The sequence below is a fragment of the Gobio gobio genome (genome assembly GCF_949357685.1).
Source record: "Gobio gobio genome assembly, chromosome: 14".
Lineage (NCBI taxonomy): Eukaryota > Metazoa > Chordata > Actinopteri > Cypriniformes > Gobionidae > Gobio > Gobio gobio.
Window position 1 is genome coordinate 48,302,563 of NC_137107.1, and position 16,835 is coordinate 48,319,397.

The window sequence follows — 16,835 nt, forward strand, 5'->3', positions numbered from 1 at the left end:
GCCCCGTCCGTAGCTCGCAATCTGAGGGTCCGGACTCTGCATATCCTGCCTGAAGACGAAGGCAGAGGCGCAGCCGACCCCCACGTGAGGTATGGAAGGGACCATCCTGGTGGTGGTGGGGTGGATGTAGGGAAGGATTTGACTTGGAGGTGGTGGGGAGGATGGCGGTGAATGGGAGCGTCAGCATCTGCGAACTCAGACATGAGTAAGTACCGATCTTTTATACCCAGGTATTTAGCATGTGATTGGATAGATAAAATTAAAGTGACATGACAATTAAGTCTTCCTGGCAGAACTTACGCTAAAGCTTCCATTTCTGCCAGAAAGACTCGGGAGAATAAATACTGTGACAATTATCCATTTATTAACAACCCAGCAAGCAATAAAGTATATTGGCATAGGCCCCGTCCGTAGCTCGCAATCTGAGGGTCCGGACTCTGCATATCCTGCCTGAAGACGAAGGCAGAGGCGCAGCCGACCCCCAAGAATAAGTGGAAGAATACTTCCACCTGGACGGAGCCTATCCTACCCCCAAAAAATGGTGAAAAATAAAAATAGACCCACCGGTCTTGTATCCTGGGATTCCTACAAAGAAGAAGAATAAGAGTTAACATGTTAAGCGTGAACATGGAACGCCAACTGCTGATGGCTAAAGGCCGCTTCATGATTAAACAGAACTTGAATTTATAGTTGTAGATGAGTACTACACGTGAGCAATTCATATCTGCTGCATAAATGTACATTTGGCCATTTTTGTTTTATATAATATATATTTATATATAAAACATGTATAACCACAGAGACAAGGCCGCAGGGCCACGAAGACAAGGCCGCAGGGCCACAAAGACGAGGCCGCAGGGCCACAGAGACGAGGCCGCAGGGCCACACGGCCTATTAGACCACAGAGACGAGGCCGCCGGGCCACACGGTCTGTTAGACCACAGAGACAAGGCCGCAGGGCCACAGAGACAAGGCCGCAGGGCCGCACGGTCTGCTAGACCACAGAGACAAGGCCGCAGGGCCGCACGGACTGCTAGACCACAGAGACAAGGCCGTAGGGCCGCACGGACTGCTAGACCACAGAGACAAGGCCGCAGGCCGCACGGACTGCTAGACACAGAGACAAGGCCGCAGGGCCGCACGGTCTGCTGGACCACAGAGACAAGGCCGCAGGGCCGCACGGACTGCTGAACCACAGAGACAAGGCCGCAGGGCCACAGAGACAAGGCCGCAGGGCCACAGAGACAAGGCCGCCGGGCCACACGGCCTGTTAGACCACAGAGACAAGGCCGCCGGGCCACAAGGACAAAGCCGCAGGGCCACAGAGACAAGGCCGCTGGGCCACAGAGACAAGGCCGCTGGGCCACAGAGACAAGGCCGCTGGGCCACAGAGACAAGGCCGCCGGGCCACACGGCCTGATAGACCACAGAGACAAGGCCGCCGGGCCACGCGGTCTGGTAGACCACAGAGACAAGGCCGCAGGGCCGCGCGGTCTGCTAGACCACAGAGACAAGGCCGCAGGGCCGCGCGGTCTGTTAGACCACAGAGACAAGGCCGCCGGGCCACAAGGACAAAGCCGCAGGGCCACAGAGACAAGGCCGCTGGGCCACAGAGACAAGGCCGCTGGGCCACAGAGACAAGGCCGCTGGGCCACAGAGACAAGGCCGCCGGGCCACACGGCCTGATAGACCACAGAGACAAGGCCGCCGGGCCACGCGGTCTGGTAGACCACAGAGACAAGGCCGCAGGGCCGCGCGGTCTGCTAGACCACAGAGACAAGGCCGCAGGGCCGCGCGGTCTGTTAGACCACAGAGACAAGGCCGCAGGGCCACAAGGACAAGGCCGCAGGGCCACAGAGACAAGGCCGCCGGGCCACAGAGACAAGGCCGCCGGGCCACACGGCCTGCTAGACCACAGAGACAAGGCCGCCGGGCCACACGGCCTGATAGACCACAGAGACAAGGCCGCTGGGCCACACGGTCTGGTAGACCACAGAGACAAGGCCGCAGGGCCACAAGGACAAGGCCGCAGGGCCACAAGGACAAGGCCGCAGGGCCACAGAGACAAGGCCGCCGGGCCACACGGCCTGATAGACCACAGAGACAAGGCCGCCGGGCCGCGCGGTCTGCTAGACCACAGAAACAAGGCCGCAGGGCCGCGCGGTCTGTTAGACCACAGAGACAAGGCCGCAGGGCCACAGAGACAAGGCCGCCGGGCCACACGGCCTGATAGACCACAGAGACAAGGCCGCAGTCTGATAGACCACAGAGACAAGGCCGCAGGGCCACACGCCATCTTTGATATAGTAGAAAGACCATGCTATCATAACGTACCGAGCCGAATTGGCCGGAACACCACCACCAGTAGTTGCATAAGGATTTACCAGAACCATTACTGGAGAGCTTGCTGAGCTTCAAGGATGATTTTAGAATCTGTCTTATATAAGACTTGAATGCAGAAGAACATCATCTTCACGGTAGCTTAAATGCTGGCCTAGAATTTCCGCTGTCGTAGCTGTAGAAAGTCTGATATGAAGAGGAGGTAAACTGCAGCTTTTAAGTCAGTATAAAAGTGGGTCTGAACCAGGCCTTAGAGAGAGGTGCTCCATTAGATAAAAATAGGGGGGAGTGGTCAGAAGTCTTAGGATGAACGTGAAGATATTTAACCTTAGAAGTGAAGGGACAGTAATTATTCTTCATCTTAGAAATTGTTCATGTGATACCAGAACCTTTAAAGTCATTCTAGAATGCTTAAGTAAAAGAGTAAAGAAATTGGGTGAGAAGTGACGATCAGAACAGGAAAGACCGAGAGTAGAATCAAACTGATTAGTTTCTAAAGTGAATTTCCCTGGACACATGAAGCCGAAAGGCTTATAAAACATGGCTTCTATCGGAATATCGGTGTAAGTGGAAGATCAACCTTAAAAGCTTTGAACGTACCTGATGTTTGTTAAGACAAGTAGGTAATCCTAGTTTTACCTTTGGAATTATGGGAGAGTTTAATGAACATGCCTGATGGTTTAAGCATTGCTGAAGAAACCATCTTGACCATCATGGAATCCTGCATTCAAATGCTTCTTGATAGGAGAGACCTTAGTAGAGGATGCCAACTCTGCGCGTTGAGCTATGTTCGTAGCAACACCAATCTGAAAGAATGGCCCATGCACAGGCGAGTTAGAGATCACACATCTTTCCATCTGCAGTTAGGAGGATTCTAAACCCCTGGGCGTAGCTCCCGCTCACATCTTGATAGAACACCATCTAACCGTCAACCTGCTGAGAGAACCCCCAAAAGAAAATAAACCAGAACAGCATGACAAATACATAACATGCGCATGTGATTGAGAACACCGGACGATGCCCTTGCAAAAGGAAAAATTATGTTTTATATGTTTAAGCTTTACTAGCTAATAAAACCATAACTAGCTATATAGGAACCGACACCGCTACCGAACCTATGGAAGAGATCGAAGCGAAATCTTCATTTGATACCTAAGCCAGGATAATACTGTGTGATTTTAGCCACGTTTGGCAGTATGAGACAATATCGCAATCCTAAAAATTCCTAGAATAAAATCTGATGTCTTTAATAATTAGTTTGACATGTTCCCCAACGCCATGATAATTTAGTGAATTAGTTGATGTAAAACTCCAGACACGTCTTCGTGCGTCTGATTAACATACAGCCTGCTGTAAATGCACTGAGATCCCCCAGGGTGGCATCAGGATCGCAGTCTGAAAAGCAACAAATCACAATGTCTATAAGCGCACCGTGTGTGCCAGCTTTAGTGAAGAGAAAAACTTACTGCGAGAGAACTCGCTGTTTGCGGCGCAGCCAGAAATCAATACGCATATGCAGACTGTGCAACAGTCAATGCTATATTTACTCCCCTGTATATTGTTTTAGTCACGATAGAATTCAGTGTGAGTGTAACTGATCACAGGCATGTCTTTTCTGTAGCTCAAACAGTAGAGCATGGCACCAGCAACGCCGAGCCGCGGGCCCGATTCCCAGGAAAAGCAAGACCCGAAAACGCCAAATGTGCACCCTGAATGCAACTCAAGGTGCCCGGACAAAAGCGTCCGCCAAATGCATAAATGTAATGTCCGTTGGGCACTCGAATACAATGCCCAATTGGAGGCGCTACACAAAACACACAATCAGGATTGAATGGTTCAGAGCTTATTCTAACCGCTAATTCTGCCTTCCAGTGCATACGTTTGACCAACGAATAGTAGAACATCCAATAGATCATGATTTGGTGTAGTCAGATTGACCACAGCAGTTTCCACTGAGTTTATCTGAACTGAAGCATCTGGCAGTTTCATGCGTTTATAAAGGAGTGCACTCTGCTCACTATATTCATAAAAGATTTGAATAATTGTATTCCCGTGCTGCCATTTAGATGCAATCTTATGTTAACAGGTCGGATTGAGTAAGGAATTAAATTAGTACTGCTATCGAATATCAAGTCAACCTTGTTTTGTATGCAAACCTTACCCAACATATGATGCTGAGAGTACAAGCGAGATACACATTTGTTTTATTCATGAATGTAGCCATGGCGTCCTAGCACGGAAGACCAAGGGAGACATAACACCAAATTCTAAGTTTCTAGAAATATAAGGGTGATTCTTCAATTGGGGGCTATTTTGCCATCTTACATTTTGATGAATGAAATTTGGTTGAATTTTGTTAAAATTATGTCAAGACAATGTTTACATGCTTGATGTAAAGATATAAAAATGGCCACGACTGAGCTTAAATGTAATTTGAGTATTTTATATCCATTTGCCAACTGGCACTGCAAAACGTCATTACCATCACAACATCAAGAAGTATCATAATGCAAAGAATGTATCAAGGAGATAATTTAAACTCATTTATCTTGCAAACATTGTTAACCTTCAACAATACGTATAAAAAACGAAATGTTTCCATTCAGCGAATTACATATATTTTCTTGTTCTCACCATCAAAATGTGTTTTTCTGTGTTCATCAAAGCACACTTTTGTTTAATTTCTAGAAAATTAATTTGAGATGTTTTTTCTTTGAATAGGTGGATGAGTATTTCATTAGGCTTTCCATGTAGCACCTGAAGATTGAACATAAAACAGCACCTTTATATGAGCACAGAACGCTACAGATCTTCCTCATAGGGAAGGAAGCCATATCGAATCACGAAAGGAAGCCGGTCCAACGCTTGGTGCCCCGTATGTTTGAGCAAAATATGTACTCTGCTGGATGACAGCCAACACTTCAAGCTTGAAACTTTGTTGTGACAGTTAAATTGCATATGTGACGAACTCACAACACTTGGAAGATGAATCTAACACCATTGAATCAGACCGGATCAAAGCACTGATGTCGGTGCTGTACCTAAATATGCTTATTTGCTCAGCATAGTTTTTAAATTCAATTTTAATGATCTGATAACACTGAACCCAATCGCGATTTCAGCTTAACTTCAGTTCAACATGAAGCCCCGATTAATTGGGTGCATGTTGCTTTAAAACCCGTGTTAATTTTCCTTGCATTCGTAGGGAGAATGATAGAGTCAAAATATGCTGTGCATATCTGTTCTGTTTCAGTTTTATAACAAAATACTATCTATAGCGGTAACCGGTGTCATGCGAATCATTTACGAGCACTATGGGCACAAACGAGTCACAACGAGAGATCACGTTGCACGAGCAGACCGGCAAACACCTGTGCGCGTCTCACACGATGCATGTGTGTGCTCTATACAGACATGCTTGCGACAAAGTTGAAAAAAAATAATATACTACACCCAATCGGCATCGGAATGCATAACCATATGCATATCACTGTGATAAATGCTGATGTAGTGATGTCGCCAGAATGGTGATGAAACCACAGCCGTGTCTTTGATAACATGCCCAGATAGTCCTCATGAAGCGATTGATCTGAGTCTGACGTGAGACTTGCTCTTGTTAGTGAAGCACTCGCGTCTGTTACTGCGGTAACCCATTGAACAGATGAAAGGCTGACATGGACTTAGAACGCCACTGTAAACACATTATTAGTTATCGTAGGACCAGCGATCGACCACTACGGAACGCCCGGATCGTCAAGTGAATGGGAGCGTCAGCATCTGCGAACTCAGACATGAGTAAGTACCGATCTTTTATACCCAGGTATTTAGCATGTGATTGGATAGATAAAATTAAAGTGACATGACAATTAAGTCTTCCTGGCAGAACTTACGCTAAAGCTTCCATTTCTGTCAACACTGCACTGGCTGCCTATTAAACATCGCATAAATTTTAAAATCTTACTTATTACTTACAAAGCACTAAATGGTTTAGCTCCCCAATACTTGAGCGAGCTCTTAACATATTATACTCCATCACGTCTACTGCGGTCTCAAAATTCTGGCCAGTTGATCATACCGAGAATATCCAAATCAACTGCAGGCGGTCGATCGTTTTCCTATTTAGCACCTAAACTCTGGAACAGTCTTCCTAACATTGTTCGGGAAGCAGACACACTCTGTCAGTTTAAATCTAGACTAAAAACACATCTCTTTACTGTGGCATACACATAAAACACTTTTTCAATGAAATGATTGTTAGGCTGCATTAACTAGGTCAGCCGGAACCGGGAACACTTCCCATAACACCTGATGTACTCGTTACATCATCAGAAGAATGGCATCTATGCTAATGTTAGTCTCTCTGTTTTATCCCGAGGTTTACTGCAGTCAGCTGGATCCGGGCCGTATCCAGATCAGATGGTGGACCTGCGCCCAGAGAAGACCAACACAGGACCCCGAAGTGTCTGGGAGACCGTGATTAGACTCCCCCTGAAACTGCCTCATCGACACGGCATCTCAATAAACCCGTCTCCTGCGTGTTGCCTCCGATCATTCGAATATTGCACTTTAATAATTATTTAATCAACATCATCCTCAATAAACCCGTCTCCAGCATGTTGCCCCCGGTCCCTCGAATATTCTGATCTATTATGACCTCCGAGCTGTAAAACTGCCAGAATAATAATAATAATACGCTGTTTGTTAATTGGCCAGAGGAGAACTGGCACCCCGACTGAGCCTGGTTTCTCCCAAGGTTTATTTTTCTCCATTAGGTCACCTAATGGGGTTTTGGTTTCCTTGCCACTGTTGCCTCTGGCTTGGCGTGCTCAGTTGGGGACACTAAATTTTTCAACTAAACATCGAAATACATCTAAATAATAAACTAAATTAACCATTTAAACTAAATTACTGATCAAATTATTGATCTAAAGCCCACACTGTCACTGTATGATACTTGAAATTTTTCCAGAATGGCTATACAGCTGAATAAAATTATGCTGCATTATTTTCCTGTTTAACACTGTAAAGCTGCTTTGAAACAATCTACATTGTTAAAAGCGCTATATAAATAAAGTTGACTTGACTTGACTTGACTATTGCAACATGTAAAAGTGCATGAGCGTATTCATACTGGTGTGAGACCTTATATGTGCTTTGACTGTGAGAAGACCTTCAGTACATCCACCCACTTAAAAACACACCAGAGAGTTCACACTGGAGAGAAACCGTACAAGTGCTCACACTGTGGGAAGAGTTTCACCCAATTATCTCATCTACGGACTCATGAGAAAAAGCATTGCCCAATGGCGTCTAAGTCGGCAGATCCATAACTTTCATCCATAATATAGTTTGAATTTGTCATGGTTTCTACTCAATATGGACAATATTGAATATTTCCAAGTCTGGACAAGTAAATATGAAAAATATTTGTTTCCCTATTCTGTTTTCCTCAATTCCTAAATAAATTTGTCACATAAGCAGAGTGTTTTTACTAAAGCAGCAAAAAGGACTGAGCTGGCCTGAATCTATATTTGTTACAAATTTCCATTTACATTAAAGTAATAGTTCCCCGAAAATGAAAATTCAGGAGTAGGTGTCCAGTCAAGTTTATTAAATATAGTCTTCTTCTTTTTATTATACAAACATGTCATTACAAATGTCTACAACTTTATAAAACTGATCTGAGATCAGGTAAAAACAAAATTGACACTAGTTCACGTGTTCACTGAGATCATCGCCCCCTAATGACGCACCATTGTTTACTGAAGTCACGTGACTTTGGCAGTTTGATACGCTAAGATGAAAACTGACACAGATCAATACGTCTAAAACTTGGCCTAACGGCGGTTTCCTGCGCATTCAGTATTTTCAATGCATCACCACTTTATTTTGATGGTCTCTTTTGAACATTCTGCTGGCTATAAGTACTACAACTACATGTCAACTAACTCTCATTAGAGTATTAGTAGACTTGTGCTTAAAATCTGCTAACTCTTTAATGTGATGGTCCCCCAACAGACATTCTGCTGGCTTTAAGTAACTTTGTAAATACATGTCAACTTTTTCTATCCCTAACTCTACCAGTCTACCAATACTCTACTCACACTCTGATGAGTTTTAGTAGACATGTGGTTTAGAGCCCTGCGCAGGCCTCAAATCTAGGCCCTAGCCCGGCCCGTGTCTGACAGCTTATCAAAAATCTCGTCCTGAGTCCGACTGGAGGCTGTTTTTTTTTTATTGATTTATTCTTTATCCTCCCTATCGCACATTGTTGCAGCCATTAAAATAGTTCAGTTTTGTTTTTCATGTCAAAGTAGTCATTTCGTTTTGTATCTTTATTCAGTTTATTTAGAAAAATGTTTGATGCATTTTTTTGTTTGTTAACTTAAAGTTTTTGTTTATTAAAGTGACTACCAAGCGGCCAGAGGCTGACATTGAGTTGACCCAACGCATTAGCCTCTCAAATCAACACTTGACTGTTACTTATAATAAAATCTATAGATATAAAGCATTTAGATGTTTTTCCCCAGAAAACAAGAAAAAATATCTTATGTCATTTTACTAGTAAATACATCTTGATTTAATAATTTTTAGATATTTGGACTGGAAACAAGAAAAACATACATTGCATAGTAGTAAAATACTAATGTTCGCTAATTAATTCCAGTTTTACCTTAGAGAGTGCAATGACCACATTATCCACTAGAGCTCCATAGGGAAGTTATGCAGAAGTTAAGCTGCCTTTCATCTTTCTTTTATTTGCCCTTTTCCCTCTCTTTCTCATGATTGTTCCATGTTGTATTTTGTCCTTCATTTATGTATGTTTTTTTTTTTACATTTTCCCATTCATTGCCAAAATCTAAAAAATGCTCCAGACACCTGTGTTTGTGTGTGTGTGTGTGTGTGTGTGTGTGTGTGAGTGAACATGCTTGTTCCATATTGCATTTGTGCTCTAGTATTAGTCCTTCATTTATGTGTGAAAATCTTTCAGATTTATTCCAGTTTTGTTGATTTTATTTGCCAATTCCAATAAAAATACTCTCTGTTGCAGTCACACATGTGTGTGTGTGTGTGTGTGTGTGTGTGTGTGTGTGTGTGTGTGTGTGTGTGTGTGTGTGTGTGTGTGTGTGTGTGTGTGTGTGTGTGTGTGTGTGTGTGTGTGTGTGTGTGTGTGTGTGTGTGTGGCATGTTTTCGTGAAATATCAGGACACAAATGTGTATAATGACATGGGTATGACATAGGTATTACAAAAAGAGGGTGAAATATGAGGACGTTCCCCATGTCCTCACTTTTCAAAATGCTTATAAATCACACAGAATTAGGTTTTTTTCACAGAAAGTGAACTGCACAGTCTCCTGTGAGGGTTAGGTTTAGGGACAGGGGCAGTGTAAGGGGATAGAAAATACGGTTTGTACGGTATAAAAACCATTACGCCTATGGAATGTCCTCACATTTCACAAAAACAAACATGTGTGTGTGTACGTGTGTGTGTGTGTGTGTGTGTGTGTGTGTGTGTGTGTGTGTGTGTGTATGAGATAGAAAGTTCGTTCTTCTTTGTGTTTATGCTCTAGGACCAGACCTTGATATAAATGTAGACATTTTCAGATTTATACTGGATTTAGTTAATTTTGTTTGACAAAAAAAGTGAAAAACAAATTTTTTTACACTTTCCCATTCATTTTCAATGTGGGGTCAATCTGACCCAGAGGGACTTAACGGTAAACGGTAAAAAAACAACAACAATAAGAATAAAAAAATCATCAATGCATTACAAAATTATGGCATTGATCAGTACCAGTGTTTCCACAACTTAGACTGATACCATGTAGTGCTAAACCTTGATACAAGGGGCACCAAGTCAAATCTTGCCTAGGGCAGCAAATTGGTCAGGGCCGGCCCTGAGTGCAACCTTCAAATTAATTTGTTTGTGTTTTTAAACAGAACAGAAAAGAAAATATTACTTAAAAGCCTAGCAAAAAATACACAATTAAAATATTCCTATGAAAGTACCTGGCACGTCACACGACAGATGTATAGCAGCCTCTGTGCACTGGAATGTATATATAAAATCAACTTACTGACTACAACAGTCCTGAGCCAATGCACGGAATGACACTTTTTGGTTTGCACCACTCCAGTTAATTCTTTTAGCCAAGGAGTTCACCAAAAGCTTTCCCGGGATACGCCACACGGCTTCTTTAGTGGAAAACCCACCAATAATTCCAAAATAGGTTACCTTTGAAGAAGAAGAAAAACACAAACTGAAATAGCAATGCAGCCAAAATAACAATAAAACAATAACTGAGTGTCAATACAATTATAATATATACATTACAAGACAAATTTTGTGAAAAATGCAAGGGCTTTAACTTACCACTTTTTTCATTTGATTTTCAAGCCCTTTCCAGATCAGATAAACCTGACAAAGGAAGTGTTGTATGTTAATGGTGGTATTGGGTTTGTCCAGTAGGGGGCGGTGGCGCATTGTGGAGTTGGGCTGTAGCACTGTTAAAAGCAGAAAAGAACGCGCAGTGTGTTAGGTCCTGTCCCAAATGGCACACTTCATGTGCACTATCGGTCTTGTGGACTTGTGGCCGGTGTGTGTGAGTGTCCGTTAAGTCCACAAGACCGTGGGGTTTCCCATTCGTCATTTAGATTAGATTAGATTCAACTTTATTGTCATTACACAAGTACAAGTACAAGGCAACGAAATGCAGTTTAGGTCTAACCAGAAGTGCAATAGCAGCAAGTGCAGGATATATACAATGGTTGCGTAAGTGCAGGACATAAAAATGTTCTGAATATATATAAATATGTATAAGTAGAGAGATGGTTATTACTATAAGTAGAACTGAATTTACAGATGAATATATACAGTGAATAAATATACAGATGGCTATTACTATAAACAGAATTTACAGGTGAATATGTACTATGAATAAATATACAGACGGTTATTACTTGAACAGAATTTTACAGTTAGAGGTATACAATAATATGTTAGGCTAATATGAGGAATATGGCAGTGGATTAAGTTAGTACAATAAATTATGGACAGAGCTATCCGAAAGAAAGTGTAAAAGTGCAGTGTAAAGTGGTTGCATATTCCAGTTAGAAGTACGGTGCAAAATGCAAATGTAAACATTGTTACTGTAAATACAGTCGGCAGTGCAAATGAGCATAATCCAGTTACGGTATGGTGGTGCAGAATGCATAAGTAAACAGTTGTTACTGTAATAAACAGTCAGTAGTGCAAATAACAAAGTGAAGGCAGATGTGAGGTAGGAGAGTTATCAGTTTATGAGGGAAGTGGATCAACGGGGGTTTGAGTTCAATAAAGAGACAGCTCTGGGGAAAAAACTGTTCTTTAGTCTGCTGGTCCTGGTCCGGTGGATCCTGAAACGCCTGCCGGAGGGCAGGAGAGAAAACAGTCTGTGGGCTGGGTGAGAGGAGTCCTTGAGGATGCTGCGAGCTCGATGCAGACAGCGTTTCCTCTGGATGTGCTCGATGGCAGGCAGTGGAGTCCCTGTGATGCGCTGGGCAGTTTTCACCACCCGCTGCAGTGCCTTGCGCTCCGCAACAGAGCAGCTCCCATACCACACTGCCACACAGTTGGTCAGGATGCTTTCTATTGCGCAGCGGTAGAAGTTCACCAGGATAGCCGAGGAGAGCTGATTCTTCCTCAGTGTCCTCAGGAAGAAGAGGCGCTGGTGAGCCTTCTTGACCAGGCTGGAGGTGTTGGTCGTCCACGACATGTCCGCCGAGATGTGGGTCCCCAGGAACTTGAAACTGGAGACACGTTCAACAGCCATTCCATTGATGTGGATGGTGTCGTGTGTGCCTCTTGACTCCTTCCTGAAGTCCACAATGAGCTCCTTCGTTTTGGTGGTGTTGAGGAGCAGGTTATTATCAGCGCACCATGTGGCCAGATGCTGGATCTCCTCCCTGTAGGCAGTCTCATCGTTGTTGCTGATGAGACCAATCACCGTAGTGTCGTCCGCAAACTTGACGATGGAATTAGTTCCATACACTGGCTTGCAGTCGGAGGTGAAGAGGGAGTAGAGAAACGGACTTAGCACACAGCCCTGTGGTACACCAGTGTTGAGTGTGATGGATGTGGAGCAGGTGAATCCTGATCGAACATTCTGGGGTCTGTCAGTTAGGAAGTCCAAAATCCAGTTGCACATTGAAGTGTTGATGCCCAGGTCTCCAAGTTTGGCAATTAACTTGGATGGGATGACAGTGTTGAATGCTGAGCTGAAGTCAACAAACAGCATGCGTGCATAAGTGTTTTTACTGTCCAGATGGGTGAGCACAGAGTGCAGTGCCATGGAAACGGCATCCTCTGTGCTCCTATTGCTGCGGTAGGCAAACTGGTGTGAGTCCAATGTGGATGGTATAGAGTCTTTTAGGTGTTCCAGGACCAGCCGCTCAAAGCACTTCATAATGATGGGTGTGAGTGCTACAGGGCGGTAGTCATTAGGGCACCTCGGGCTGGAGTGTTTCGGCACTGGCACAATGGAAGTGCGTTTAAAGCATGATGGTACAGCTGCTTGGGCGAGAGACAGGTTGAAAATGTCTGTAAAAACCCCAGCGAGCTGCTCCGCACATGCCCTGAGCACACGTCCAGGGATGTTGTCGGGTCCAGCAGCCTTGTGCGCGCTGATCCGGCTCAGTGCCTTGCAGACATCTGTGGTGGAGAGTGTGATTGGTGGGTGGTCAGCTGAGGGTTTGAGCTTGGTGGCAGTTTCTCTGTTGTCTCTTTCAAAACGAGCATAAAAGTAATTTAGCTCATTCAGGAAGTTGACATCAGTGGCTGCGGGGGTGGAGTGGGGGGGTTTGTAGTCACTGATGGCCTGGATGCCCTGCCACATGCGTCGAGGGTCAGAGTTGGAAAAGTGACCCTCAATCTTAAGCTTGTAGCAGTGCTTGGCCTTTTTGATGCCCCTCTTCAGGTTTGCCCTGGATGCGCTGTAGGCTTGTGCATCTCCTGATCTGAAGGCAGTATTGCGTGACTTCAGCAGGAGTCGTACTTCCCTGTTCATCCAAGGCTTCTGATTTGGGTATGTGGTGATCTGTTTCTGGGTTGTAACACTGTCGATGGTGGTATTGATATGATCCAATACTGAGGAGGTGTAGGAGTCAATGTCCGTGTGAGCGCCACTGGTGGCTTGAGAAGCAAACATACTCCAGTCTGTGTTTAGAAACCTTTCCTGGAGTGTGGAGTCTGCCCCCGCAGGCCACACCTTGATGGTTTTCATTGATGGCTTCACGCGGTTGATGAGGGGTGAATATTTGGGTCTGAGAAACAAAGAGAGGTGATCTGACTGTCCCAGGTGGGGGAGGGGTGTCGCAACGTAAGCTCCGGCCATGTTTGTGTAAACATGGTCTAAGGTTTTGTTTCCTCTGGTGTGGCAGGAAACATGTTGGTGAAACTTGGGTAGCACTGACTTTAAGTTTGAGTGATTAAAGTCACCTGCAACAATAAACGCAGCTTCCGGGTGATCAGTCTGTTGTTTACTGATGGCTGCGTGAAGTTCTTTCATAGCAAGCTTGGCATCAGCATCGGGTGGAATATAGGCTGCTGTGATAATAGTGGAGGTGAACTCCCGGGGTAGATAAAACGGTCTACATTTAACCATGAGAAACTCGAGGTTAGCTGAACAATGACTCCCAACAATAGCAGAGTTTGTGCACCAAGCTTTGTTAATATAAATGCACAATCCACCCCCTCTGCTCTTCCCAGAGCCATCTAATGTTCTATCCGCCCGGAGTGTGTGGCGTCCCGCTAGCTCGATAGCGGTGTCCGGTATTCCGCTGTTTAACCAGGTTTCCGTGAATATTAGGACGTTACAGTTCAAAAGTTTCTTACTGTGTGTGATGCTGAGTCGAATCTCCTCCATTTTGTTCACTAGCGACCGTACATTGGCAAGGAAAATGCTGGGTAAAGAGAGCCGATGAGGAGTAAGCGTTAGCTTAGCACGCGTTCCTCCACGTCTCCCCCGCCTTTGTTTACGATCACGCCGCCGTCTGCGTGCACTTCCGCCCGGCCGGGTAGAGTGCAGAGTCACCGGTGTCTTAGCGATCTCAGGAAGGAGTTGTAGATTGTCCATAAAACTGTCGGAAATTCGCAAACCAATATCCAAAAGCTCAGCGCGGGTGTACGATGTAAAGGCACAACTGTTCTGTGCGAACAGACCCGAGAAGAACAGGAAAAATACCGCAAAATTGCAGAATCTGGAGAGACGCTGAGCCTCGCGATCTACTCGCGCCGCCATCTTGGTTTAAGTTGGATTTAATTGGTTTGGATTTAAGCTTAAAGAAGGGTGCTTGTGAGTGCCCCCTTTGCGGCTGCCATGCGCCCTCAATGCGCACTTCAGCTGATCCTGCAAGTTCACGAACTACGCAAATGACTTCTACCTGGCAGTCAAAGCGGCATTACATCGTGAAAGTGCGGACACAGAGGAAGGCCGTGAGGGTTTAGGGTACCAACTTTGTAGTGGGAAATTCGGATCATTTTACTGACTCAGATCTTTGAATCTTGTTCAGCAAAATGATTTTTTTTTTTTTTTTCAAATCGTTCATTTCGTTCATTTCAGCAGAAACTAATTAAAATGTTACATGTTAAATTTTCCAACACATTTAGTACCTTTGGAATTTAGCCATGGCCAAACTTTGAGAAAGAAATGATGAAGTAATTGCTTTGCTTAGCTTGCTTCAGGCTATGTATGCAGTCTGTTAGTTCACCTCACCTCACCTCCTGATCCAAATCGTTTTTTCGTTTGTCACTTCACATTTAATCACGTCTATTCCCTGGAAAGATTAGTTCACCTCTCATGACTTCGAGTTTGAGTGGTTCATTCCCCCACATCAAGTCCACATAAACAACATTACAGTCGTATTATTGACTGCATATTGTAATATATTTATTATAATAAAATCATTAGGCCATATAGAACCTTTTTTTTTTTAGAGTGTACTAGGAGTAAAAGCTCTCTCTGTGTATGTGTGTGTGTGTGTTTGCATTTACGCATTTGGCAGACGCTTTTATCCAAAGCAACTTGCATTGCCCTCATTACAGGGACAATCCCCCTGGAGCAACATGGAGTAAAGTGCCTTGCTCAAGGACACACTGGTGGTGACCACTGGGATTAAACCAGCAACCTTCTGCGTATCAGTTCCATGGTTTAACCCACCGGACCACCATCTCACGTGTGCATGTGTGTGTGTGTTTTAGTCTGTTGAACAGGAAGTTGTGTATCTTTTCATCCCTACTCCAGCAGTAGGAGCTCTCATCAGGAAGAAAGGGCAGCACATTAAAGAGCTGGCACACTTTGCTGGAGCCTCAATAAAAGTGAGACACTTTGAGACATGCTGATCCCACTACAGTTCACTTTCTCTCATTGCGAACATTAACTAGTTTTGCATGAGACTTGAAGGCTTGTAATTCTGGAATAAGAAAACCTTGAAAATTGGACCAAAATCCACATTTTATTAAGAGTTAGTGTGTTTAAATTGGATTAAAACTAAATGTGCTGTTAAAAATGTATGGGATATTGGTGTCAACTAAGTACAACTTCTTTGTAGAATTTCTGCTTTAGACCATAACCTTTGCTTTGAAACTAAGGTTAAACATATGTGTCAAGTATTTGGTGCTACTTCAGCTACTGGAGCAAGGCTACCACATAGGAATAGAAGAATAATTAAACATAACAGGAAAATAATCAATACTTGTATCATTCAGTAAATATGCACTAGATAATCAGTTGAACACCAAAAACACAAAGCAATTATACAACACATTCTTTATTGCTGAATCATTGAAACGTTGCTTCAGAGACTGTAGGTTGTATTAATGGGCTTCTAGTAATCTATAATTTCTTTGTATGGCATCACTGACACTTGTAGCGGTTTAAAGGGTTAGTTCACCCAGAAATTTAAATTAATTACTCATTAATTACTCACCCTCATGTCGTTCCACAGCCGTAAGACCTTCATTCATCTTTGGACACAAGATGTGGCTGAACTGAGGAAGCTGGCACACTGTAAAATGTGATTAGTTGTCCTTACTTAAAAAAAGTATGCAAACTTGTTGCCTCAAAAAAATTAAGCAAAGTTATCTTAAGATTAGTGAGTTAGAAAAGCTTGTTTATTTTAAGTGTGTAGTACTAAATCAAGTAGTACCACTAACACGTTTTTTTATGTTCATGTAACTTAATAACCATGCTTAGTGTTAACAAAAATTTTTCATTTTGTATGGATTGCTGGATATAAATTTAACCCCACTTACAATTACTAAATACCTACAACTTAACACTTTTAGTTCTGCTCACTCATTTTTCAAGCTCACTTAAATTAAAGAAACCAATTTCCTTGAATGGGTCCTTGTTGCAGATGCCCATTTGGGTCCAACCTGTGGCCTTTTCTCTCCCCCATTTCTTATCTATTTTTGCTGTTACTATTTAAAAAAGGCAAACACACCACAAAGTTTTGG